At 36.5% G+C, this 9,526-nt stretch overlaps 1 long non-coding RNA gene across 1 annotated transcript; it reads left to right on the top strand.

The window, feature by feature from the left end:
* Positions 1 to 3,193: 3,193 nt before the first annotated feature.
* Positions 3,194 to 7,283, top strand: LOC127741639 (uncharacterized). The gene is made up of 3 exons (XR_008002752.1): positions 3,194 to 4,201; positions 4,312 to 4,425; positions 6,945 to 7,283. It is a non-coding gene; the product is annotated as an uncharacterized LOC127741639 (long non-coding RNA).
* Positions 7,284 to 9,526: the final 2,243 nt, after the last annotated feature.

The raw sequence follows: 9,526 nt of genomic DNA, 5'->3' as shown, positions 1-9,526 counted from the left end.
GCGGGTTTTAGAAACGATAGAAACTATTTCTCGAGGCTATTCAGTTGTGTATCTTGGATTTTGCTCGAGTCAACCTGTTCTTACATGTCCTAACTTGAAGTTCTCGTTTGCTACTCCTTTTGAAAAGCAGTTTGAAGTTCCACTCTATTCCTCTATTCATATGCATTCTCGTTTGATCTTAAGTGCATATGCGTGTTTGAAATCCTTGTTGTATCTATCTTTCTCTGTTTGAATTCTTCTTGATTTACGTGTTCTTTGATACAACTTTGAACTGGTTTTAATGCGCTGTGCCTTTAACTCCGGATTCCGAGTCTATCCTTAGAGAAATTGTTGATTCATTTTTTCTCTTATTTGATAGTGAATACAACCAAATTTTGAGATTTTATAAAAATTGCTGATGATTAGATGTATACTTGTCTATATATGAGACTTTGAAGATTTCTTATACAGTTTAACAACTATTTATTTCTAATACCTCGCCTGTGCTTTTACTGGTTTATGGAATTGCAATTACTCAAAATATAATTTGACTTTCTAGTAATTTTACTATAGTTCTAATGTACATCTTTATTTGATTATGTATTTGGGTATTTTTCAAAATTTTGGAAAGAAAGGATTTTTTGTTTTTATCCCGGTTGAGTTTGTTTGATAAACTTTACCTAATTTTTTACTGGAATTTGATTTAGCATACCACATTGTTTATACCATTGTCATTCTTTTGAAAATGTTGGACTCATAGCTTTCTTCGTATGAACGGACTAGAGTATCCCTTAAGCCTTCCATTTCCATGAATGTCATGCTTGACTATGTTTTTAACTGACCTTTTACATCTTGTGAACATTGCCATTGATCTTGGTTTTTCCTTTTTTTGTGAATCACATTCTTATGTGGGTCAGTTTGATTCATTTCAAAATTAGTGCATCGTTTATCCTCTCATTGTCTTTACAAGAGTTTTTAGTCAAAGATTTATCCTTGGAAAATTACTAATAATTGGGTTGTCTTTTTCTATGACTTTTATATTCTTTTGAATCAATTGAAAGCTTGTTTGATGTTTCATGCCTAGTGGATCTTGTTTGAACTGTCTTGGTTTAAGACCCTTTCTTGTTTGGCTTGACTCCTTTTAAGTACATCCTAATCTTCTTGAATGTTTTTCTAAGATGATGATTTCAAGTATACTTTTGGAGTCTTGTTTTGAACTTTTTAAAGAAGTTTTGAATTTTCTTTGAAGAAATACTAAACGGAATTTATTTTCTGTTGCTTGGTTATGATTGAAACCATTGTTCAAATTTTGGCAAAGTTTTTTTAAAGTTGGCATGCGCTATTTTAAATGAAGTTTTGAAAAGCTTCCTTGTTTAGCAGAAACTGGTTATTTGTAACGCACCACTTATTTCCTTTACCAAATTGTAAGCAAATTTTTATCTCGGAATTTCTTTTCTAAAAAGAGTTTAATTTTCCCTTTCGGCCATGCTGTGAATGTTATACACGCTTGTTTGAATATAGACTTTGAGAATTTTTGAACAAGCATTTGATTTCTCTTCCGAGTTTTATGATTGCTTTTGGTTACTGTGCACCTAATTATCTTTCTAAAATATTTGAGAGAATATTTTAGCCTTTAGCCAAACTTGTGTGCACCTTGTTTTTAAAATTCTGCATGATCTGTTTTAACATAAAATTGTATTACAGCAAAGCCACGTTATTGCTTTTGTTATTCTCTTGGAGAATGTTTGTTACTTAACTTTTCTTCTAAATTGCGAAGTGATTTTTCCGCAAGTTTTCGATTCTTTTGTGAACAATGCATTCGGAAGTTTTTTTAATCATGTTCTTGAGTTCTGTGAGCTTTGTCTTGGGTTTGAAATCTTCTCTTCTGCAAACCTCATACTTCTTCGACTCAGCTTGAATTTGTTTCAAAATAATGCGCTGATTTTCTTCTTATTGGTCCTGTTGGATTTCCTCGATCCAAGGGCTATCTTTGAAGTTGTCAATTGATGTGTTACTAGCATACTTCATTGTTAAGCATCCTTGTTTACCTGGAATTGGATACATTCTCTCAGATCTATAAGTATTATCCTTGACATTGTCTCTCCTTTCTAAATCTTGTATCCTTCTGAGTAGACTCGAGAATTATTTTGATGTCACGTGTGACCTGTAGACATAGTAACGCGATGCGTTAGTTCTTTAAGACATGATATGTGCATACGGCCGTTGACGTGATAGGTGTGCAACATTATGAGTTGTGGATGTTTTGTTCCTTGCGAACGGGTTTGCGGTCGATAGGCTTATGATCGAATATGGGGATTGTAGAGTGCTTGATGGAGTTGGAAAGTTGAAGCCTTGAGATTGATATGAGATTAGTGTGTCAATATTAAGCACGTTGTTTTAACCTCATCCTGTTTTATAACCTTCAATTCCTTGCCTTACTATCACATGTTTGACCCATGTCACCTTTTGCATTGAGCCTATCTTGTAATGTTTGCTTTGCAACTATACTCCTACCTTTGTATCTTTATGCATACGACCATCCAAGTATTTGAAAAATCGTATATATGTTTATATGTTGAGATATTTTTACTTCTTCCTTAAATGTGTTCAAGGGTGAACTGATATGAAATTTCTTTTGTTTTGTATCAATTTTCGAGGGCGAAAATGTTTATAAGGTGGGTAGAATGTAAGACCCAGAACTTTTGAAAAGTCTTATTATGATCAAGTCTCAAATCATATGGTTATTTATAGCCTTAATTTCAGAAATTATTTTATTAAAGGTAATTAAGACAAGTTTTGATTTATTAGACTTGAGATGAGTTATGATTATTATCAAATTTTATAATTATTGGATTATTTCCTATATTTAAATTATAAAGTTGATAGTTATGAAATAATAAGGATTTTATATGATATGGACTAAATAATCAATATTTTAATATATTGATATTGCTATTTTGGAAAATAGAGAAATTAATTATATTATTTATAAATTTTGGATTTGGACATTTTATTGAAAATAATTTGTAAAATTAATGAGCAAATAGTATTTTTTTATATACAATTAGTGTTGGGTTTAATTTGGGTTTCAATTACTACATATTCCCAATTTTTTTGAAATTACCAAAGTACCCTTAACTCTAATTTTTGAAATGAAACCCTAACCCTAAAAACCCTAACCCGACCCGGTTTCCCCATAGCTGCTGCAGCCTTCCCTTCCAACAGCAGCGGCAATACACGCAGTTTCCTTTAATTTCCATGAAAGAGAAAAACTGAGGCAGAGAGGGAGATGGAGGCTGAGTTGCGGCAGAGGAGAGGCGGAAGGAAGCTCATCGCGTTGCCGTCGCCTCGCCACCGCGCCACCGCGCCGTTGCCGTCGCTGGAGAAGCTTCACGCACCGCTGTCACTCCCTGGCGCCACCGCAGAAGCCGCCCTCGCCAATGCCATGAATCGCGAAGAAGAGAAAGGACTCACGCCGCCTTCGCCACTGTCAATCCATCGAAGCTGGCGTGAGAGAAGAGGAGGAAGGGGCGTTGTCTTGCACTGTTGCAGCCGCACCTAGGCACCGCTGCTGCAAGCTCATGTTGTTGCGTTGCCGTGCCATCATCACCTTGGATCTTCTCTGTTCGCGACCTGAGCTAAGGGAGAAGAGATGAACGCGTCGAAGAGGGGCAGAACTCGGGTCTCGTCGCCACCGTCCATGGGGCCTCGAGCCGCGTCGCTGTCACCGGCAAGAGGGGGAAGACGCGAGCTGGAGGAGCAAGATGAGTCCTTCTGCCTCCGTTGTTTTGGTCCGCTGAGAAACGGAAGGTGCTGCCCTTGTGCTTCACGGTCGCCGACGAACACGGAGAAGAGGAGCTGTGGCCGCATCACTACCGTTTGGAGGACTATGCCTGGCCGCCGTTGTACCGCCCTACTTCACCGTGGCTGAGCTCTGCCACTTCCTGCCCCTTTTGGCGTGTGATGTTGTTGCGGGAATCGCTATAGGAAGAGGAGCAGGCTGAGTCACCAGGATTTGGGCCGCTGTGACTTCCGGGATCACCAACGGAGCTCCGGGCTGAGCTTCTCCCACTTAAGACCCTGCTGCTGCTGCTGCTGGAAAAGTTTGCCGTTGATGTGATTGGAATTCGTCGCTGCTTCCGCTTGAGGTGGTTACCGGACTGCCGCCGAGCCGGTTCGGAGATTGCCACCATTTTGGTTCAGCTATTTCTCCTTCGGTTTGGTAAGCGTTTTCGATTTGAAAGTTCTTTGGTTACTGTTCTGTTATCATACACTAAGGTTATGGCGTTAATTGCTATGAGATTGAATTCGGTTGTTGTATGTTGCAATTAGAGTTGTTGAGACTGTTACGAAAGTGGCTTGGAGCTGAGGTTTTGGTTGCCGTCAGTTCGGTTTGAGACGAAAAGGACTTGATGAGGCATTTGGGTTATGGAATTGCGTTTTGAGGTAGGGGCGCTTTCCAAAAACTATATTTTATATGTCGGAATTATTACATATGGATACTGATGTGAGATAATATATTTGGTGATTGTATAAGACTTATGTGATGTTGATTATCCTGGATGAATGTAATTATATGTTTGAATGGATTATTATTTGGTTTTGATGAACGAATTGTTGTGTGGTTTTGTGAAACAGAATGCTTTTCAACTTGATTCTTTAAAGATTTGAAATATGAGTTTAATCCGTTGAGGATTGGTTTGGTGATTTGAGAAGTCGACTGCACTTTTGAATTCAGCCTGGTTTACTTTAAATGACTTGGTCTTAGACAAATGATTTGTTATTGAGCCGTTTCTTTAAAGTTTTGGAAACGAGTTAAATCGGTTGATATTGAGTTGATTTTGAAATGGTTTCCTTGAGATATGCCACTGAGGCGACTGTTGGTTTTAGCTTACTTTTGAATTGATTTCTGGTTTTGAGCTATTGAAAAGGAATGAAAAACGGTTTAGTTGGGAGCCGAACCGGGTGGCAAAAGTCCAAGTTTTAGGGGAGGTGCTGCCGAAATTTCTATAAAATCCGAGTCTTTATTGAATGTTGTATGGAAAAATGACAGGTTAAAGACTTCTACTATTTTATTGGAATTATCAAGAAAAGAATAATTCATGCTTTTGAAATGAATTATTTAAAGAGGGAATTGTGATTTAATCTTGCTTCTTAAGAAAGGCATTGTATCTCTTTCAGGAGAAAGTTACTTAGATGAAACTTATGTTTTTAAGCTATTTTAAATGTGACAAGGGCAATGCCTTTGAATTTGACTTGAGGGTTTCAATTAGAGGAGTTTCAATGATTTTGAAAGAACTTGAATGTCTCTTGACATGTTTCATTTTGAAATGTTTTGAGAAAGGTTTTAAGTACTCTTTGAATTCTGAATTATTGCAAGACTAAAACAATTTTGAACAGTTGAAACGTTCTAGAATTTATCATGGGGGTTGAAGTTGGTTTTTTCCTAAGTAGAGGAAATGGATTTGAAAAAAGTGAATGATTACGTGACTCGGTTTGGCTTAGATCCTATTTTATTACTCAAAACGAAAAGCCAAGTTTTTAATGATTTTAAATGAATTTGGCGTACTGAGTTTTATTAAAGACTTGGGACTCTGCCGAGAAGCTTTTGTTATAAAATCCCATTGTTAGATGGGTGGTTTTGAATACTTTGAAATAAATCCTTAACTTGCCATGGTTTTGGAAGTTTTGGAAAGAGAATGTCGAGAGTGGATTTGTTTTAAAAAAGGGAACTCACTTTGAGTAAATTTGTCTTATGAGCCTAAGATGATTTGAGAAATGAGATCTTTAACGCCAAGGCTGAGTAGAGTTGAAATTTGATTTCAAAGTAAAATAGCTTGAGAAAAGTGATTTATGGCTTAAATGCCAGTTTTATGAATTTGATGATGTTGAATGGTGGAAGTGCTGTTTTGTTATAGGTGGAATGGCTGTGTATGATTATGAATATTGGTTGGTTTTGGATTGAACCGTGAGCCAGAATGGCTGTATATGATATTAATTTATGGCTGATTACCGAATGAGTTATGGGCCGTATGGCTGACTATGAATTATGAATTTAAGCCGGATGGCTGAGATGAATGTTGATCCATGGCTGGGACTGAATGAATATATGCTTGAGATACCTGGGTAGTAGCAAGGGTTGTGGTTCGTCCCACTTGCTCCAGGTCAGAGACTGTGACGCCTGGGTAGTAGCGGTAGTAGTGGTGATTCCACTCGCTCCAAGTTGAGCTTTTAAACACCCGCCTGGGTAGTAGCCGCAGTAGTGGTTATTCCACCGGCTCTGGGTTGAGCGGGTAGTAGCAATGGGGTTGTAGCTCAAACCTACTTGCTCTGCGATGGGTGTTTCTGTCCATGGTTAGCTACCAGGACGTGTCGGGTTGGCTATATAACCGATAGATGATATCATCAGCCACTAGGACAGGCATGCATCATATGCATCTATGTGACATTGTTTGGGTGTGCATATTGTATTTGGTTTGCCTTTGTGATTAACTACTAATTGTTCTACTTGCTGTAACTGTTTGTTTGTGCTTGAACTTCCTATCTGTGTTTGCATCTGGGACTCTGTTGGATTGTGGTGATTGGTTGACAGTTGGATTGTGGTGATTGGTTGATGGTTGGATTGTTTGGGCCTATGGCCGTGGTTGGAATGAGATGAACCGATGGTTGATTTCGGTTTTGTGTTTCTGATTTGGAATAAAATATGAAAGGCTATTTTGGTTCAGTTTAGATAAACCTTTTTGAAAGGCTTTTGGTGTTTTGAAAATTGAACGGTTCCTCTTTCAGAAAAGATTTTCGATTTTACTTTTATTGTAAACCGTTGTTTTTGAAAAGAGGCATAAGACAGTTATTAATCACTGGTACGGTTTATTTTCATGTATCCTATTACAGTAATTCCCAAAAACCCTCTACTGAGAACCCTTTCGAGGATGATGTTCTCACCCCCTACATTTTTTCCCTTTCAGGATATGGGCGCAGAAGTTACGAAGGGTTTATTTAGTTGTTGTTGAAATGCTCTGTATGCTTTAGATTATTATTTGTTGTACCCTTGCCCTTATCTTGATATCTTCTGTAAGAGGGATAGGGATTGTATTAGATAATGCTTGTAATATTATTTATATATATGTATGTATGTATATGGATGTACTCTTTATGAGTTTCTACAAGTTGTATGGTATGTATGGATGTACGTTGTATAGCAAAAGTATCTTTGGGAGCGGTTTTGCGGTTTAAAGTTTTAAACAGGCTTATATTTTAGTATTAAATAGTATAGGTGTCGTCGTAATGTCCAAACTATCAGAGTCGCACAGCCTGAAGCGCGAGTTTTGGTAGTTAGGGTGTTACAAGTTAGTACTTTCTAAATTTATAAACTTCTTTCTTTTCTGATTTAAATTGGGTTCATTTCTTATGTAACTAATTCCTTTCAATTGAAATGTAAGGAGAGATTGATAGCTTCAGGTACCAATATGGTCTGCACATTCTGTTGCATGAAATGAACAAAATTAGAGACTAAGTGATTTGGGAATCTGAAGCAATAAGACTGCCGAAGTCCTCTGCTGCCCTCTCTAGCCCTTATTGTAAATTCACATCTGGAGATTTAGATAGTAAATAGCATATATTAGGATTGGCTATTTGTAATTAACAATATTTTGTTTAATTTGTTTAAAAAGCAAAAAAATGCTTACTTCAAATGTATATATGTGAATATTAATCTAAATATTAATGTTAATATTTATATTTGATTCAACATGGATTACTCAATTGAGATGTTAATTTATATATCTGTTGGAACTGTCTAGCTGCTGTTTTATTCTAGGTTCTCAGTGATTGCAATCACTGTATTTACCAACACATTATGAACTCCAAAAGAACACAGTGAACCGAAATTAATACACTGCGCGAACCGAAAGGTAGAAACACACTGAACCCCTAAACCCTGAACCCCAAACCCTAAACACTAAAACCAGAATCCTAAACACTGAACCCTGAACCAATAAACCCTAAACCCCTAAAACCCTAAAACCTTAAACCCTAAGCCCTAAACCCTAAACCCTAAACCCCTAAACCCTTAACCCTGAACCCTGAACCCTAAATCCTAAACCCTGAATCCTAAACCCCTAAACCCCTAAACCCCTAAAACCCTGAACCCTGAACCCTTAAAACTTAAACCCCTAACCCTAAACCCTAAACCCTCAACCCTGAACCCTGAACACGATGAAATGAAATTGATACACTTGGTGAACCGAAAGTTGGAAACACACTGAACCCCTAAACCCTGAACCTTAAACCCTAAACTCTAAACCCTGAACCCTGAATCCTGAACCACTAAACCCTAAACACTAAACACTAAACCCAGAATCCTAAACCCTAAACCCTAAACACTAAATCCAGAACCCTGAACACTGAACCCTGAAACTATAAACCATAAACCCTAAACCCCTAAAACCCTAAACTCTAAACCCTAAATCCTGAACCCTAAACTCTAAACCGTATATTTGTCTAATTATTTTTAGACTCCTTTCTGCATACCGAACCGAACACATGCACATGGTGAATCAACTCTTTCGTAATTACCGAACTGAAAAATTACTCACATTTACTCACAGTTACTCACACTCACACTCACAATTACTCACAGTTACATATTATCAATTCAATTCAATTCAATTCAGATATACATCACCCGAGTCCATTCAATTCACTTCAAATAAAATTAGCAATTTCATTCCATTGAATTTGATTCAAAATTCAATAATCCAAACCTCATCAAATTGATGCGTTTCAGAAAAATTATCCAAATCGCACTCATTCAACTGATTTGAAGTTGATTCATTCATTGCTTGAATTCAAAAGTGCAGATCGAAGAAAAAATGAAGAAGAAGATGAACGACGAAGCTAATTACATTGAAGTTAATCCGGATCAATAATGCAGAGAAGAAAAACGCGAATAGTTGAGAACAACGAATTTAATTAGGTTGAAGAAGAAGAAGGAGAACAGCAAGAAGAAGAAGAAGAAGAACAAGAAGAAGAACGCAAAAAAGGTTTACGTTATATAGAAAGGTTTACGTTGAGAAAGGTTTACGTTGAAAAAGGTTGATCACGCAAAATAAGAATTACATTCATACGTTATATGAGGCGCGTGTAAAACAAACGAGTGTGTGGGTGGGAGAAAACGCATGGAGTGAAAGGCACTTGGATACCATCCATGTAATTTTTATGTGGATGTTGAGCTTTTCTGAATTTTATAATAGTATTTGAAAATTTCAATGACGATAATATAAAGAATTTAAATCTACCAAATGAATTCTAGATCTCAATTCAATAGTTATCTTTTGTACATCTTATTTAAATATGAATTTTAAAATTTAATTTGTATCCTCTTTTTTTTCTAATAGATATTATTTTTGCAAAAAATAGGAAAAAAATTTAATAAACCAAAAAACTATTCTATCAAAGAATTATTACAAGAAGATTTATAATTAGAGAATAAAATAATAAAAGTATTAATAATAATAAAGATTAAGAAATAAAGATCATATTAAAGAAT

The sequence above is a fragment of the Arachis duranensis genome, chromosome 9, assembly GCF_000817695.3.
Source record: "Arachis duranensis cultivar V14167 chromosome 9, aradu.V14167.gnm2.J7QH, whole genome shotgun sequence".
Classification (NCBI taxonomy): domain Eukaryota; kingdom Viridiplantae; phylum Streptophyta; class Magnoliopsida; order Fabales; family Fabaceae; genus Arachis; species Arachis duranensis.
This window is presented reverse-complemented; position numbering and strand designations above follow the sequence as displayed.